The sequence below is a fragment of the Electrophorus electricus genome, unplaced genomic scaffold (assembly GCF_041902795.1).
Source record: "Electrophorus electricus isolate QZ-2024a unplaced genomic scaffold, ASM4190279v1 Scaffold91, whole genome shotgun sequence".
Classification (NCBI taxonomy): Eukaryota; Metazoa; Chordata; class Actinopteri; order Gymnotiformes; family Gymnotidae; genus Electrophorus; species Electrophorus electricus.
In genome coordinates this window covers 25,001-27,263 of record NW_027658808.1, presented here as the reverse complement: position 1 = coordinate 27,263, position 2,263 = coordinate 25,001, and the positions used below count along the sequence as shown (strand labels likewise).

Genomic DNA, 2,263 nt, shown 5'->3' with positions numbered 1-2,263 from the left:
GATGGGACAGCTTTGCATCAAGGTGAGAGGTCGGCGTCCGAAGGCCAGAGGGCGGTGCGCGAGCACGTTTACACTGGCCGCGGAAGCTGTCCTGGGTAGCCCTGTATGGCGTCTGGACCTGACGGCGCACGCACTTACAACCCGCTGCTTCCTAGCCCCCGGAAGGGGAGGCGGATGTCACTCGTGGTTCATCCCAGACCACGGTGCAAACTACCTGGTTGATCCTGCCAGTAACATATGCTTGTCTCAAAGATTAAGCCATGCAGGTCTAAGTGCACACGGCCGGTACAGTGAAACTGCGAATGGCTCATTAAATCAGTTATGGTTCCTTTGATCGCTCCACACGTTACTCGGATAACTGTGGTAATTCTAGAGCTAATACATGCAAACGAGCGCTGACCCTTCGGGGGATGCGTGCATTTATCAGACCCAAAACCCATCCGGGGGGCTCGGGCCCCCCGGCCGCTTTGGTGACTCTAGATAACCTCGGGCCGATCGCGCGCCCTCCGCGGCGGCGACGTCTCATTCGAATGTCTGCCCTATCAACTTTCGATGGTACCATAGTCGGCTACCATGGTGACCACGGGTAACGGGGAATCAGGGTTCGATTCCGGAGAGGGAGCCTGAGAAACGGCTACCACATCCAAGGAAGGCAGCAGGCGCGCAAATTACCCATTCCCGACACGGGGAGGTAGTGACGAAAAATAACGATACAGGTCTCTTTCGAGGCCCTGTAATCGGAATGAGCGTATCCTAAACCCATGGGTGAGGACCCATTGGAGGGCAAGTCTGGTGCCAGCAGCCGCGGTAATTCCAGCTCCAATAGCGTATATTAAAGTTGCTGCAGTTAAAAAGCTCGTAGTTGGATGTCGGGAGTGGGCTGGCGGTCCGCCGCGAGGCGTGCCACCGCCTGTCTCAGACCCTGTCTCCCGGTGCCCCCCGGATGCCCTTGGCTGGGTGTCCGGACGGGGCTCGGAGCGTTTACTTTGAAAAAATTAGAGTGTTCAAAGCGGGCCCGCTTCTCGCCTGAATACCTGAGCTAGGAATAATGGAATAGGACTCCGGTTCTATTTTGTGGGTTTCCTGAACCAGGGCCATGATTAAGAGGGACGGCCGGGGGCATTCGTATTGCGCCGCTAGAGGTGAAATTCTTGGACCGGCGCAAGACGGACGAAAGCGAAAGCATTTGCCAAGAATGTTTTCATTAATCAAGAACGAAAGTCGGAGGTTCGAAGACGATCAGATACCGTCGTAGTTCCGACCGTAAACTATGCCGACCCGCGATCCGGCGGCGTTATTCCCATGACCCGCCGGGCAGCGTGAGGGAAACCACGAGTCTGTGGGTTCCGGGGGGAGTATGGTTGCAAAGCTGAAACTTAAAGGAATTGACGGAAGGGCACCACCAGGAGTGGAGCCTGCGGCTTAATTTGACTCAACACGGGAAACCTCACCCGGCCCGGACACGGAAAGGATTGACAGATTGATAGCTCTTTCTCGATTCTGTGGGTGGTGGTGCATGGCCGTTCTTAGTTGGTGGAGCGATTTGTCTGGTTAATTCCGATAACGAACGAGACTCCGGCATGCTAAATAGTTACGCGGCCCTCCGCGGTCGGCGTCAAACTTCTTAGAGGGACAAGTGGCGTTCAGCCACGCGAGATGGAGCAATAACAGGTCTGTGATGCCCTTAGATGTCCGGGGCTGCACGCGCGCCACAATGGTTGGATCAGCGTGTGCCTACCCTACACCGAGAGGTGCGGGTAATCCGCTGAACCCCATTCGTGATGGGGACTGGGGATTGCAATTATTCCCCATGAACGAGGAATTCCCAGTAAGCGCGGGTCATAAGCTCGCGTTGATTAAGTCCCTGCCCTTTGTACACACCGCCCGTCGCTACTACCGATCGGATGGTTTAGTGAGGTCCTCGGATCGGCCCCGCCGGGGCTCCTCGCGGGCCTTGGCGGAGCGCCGAGAAGTCGATCAAACTTGACTATCTAGAGGAAGTAAAAGTCGTAACAAGGTTTTCGTAGGTGAACCTGCGAAAGGATCATTAACGGGTAACGCTGTCCGGCGTGCCTCCTCTCCCGACCCCCTCGACTTCGCCGTCCCCCCGCGTCGGGGCCCAGGGTCGAAAGGGTCTTCGGGGTTGCTGTTACACGTGGTCGCTTGCAGGTCAGGCTGGACAGAAGGCATAAAGGAGGAGCCTAGTCCCTCCCACCCCTTCCTCGTCCTCCGCCTCTTCCTCCGCGTCGTCCTTCAGCACCCC

At 56.8% G+C, this 2,263-nt stretch overlaps 1 non-coding gene across 1 annotated transcript; it reads left to right on the top strand.

Annotated features, from left to right (window-relative positions):
* Nucleotides 1-211: 211 nt before the first annotated feature.
* LOC145656772 (18S ribosomal RNA) lies at nt 212-2,050 on the top strand. The gene has a single exon (XR_014122366.1). It is a non-coding gene; the product is annotated as an 18S ribosomal RNA (ribosomal RNA).
* Nucleotides 2,051-2,263: the final 213 nt, after the last annotated feature.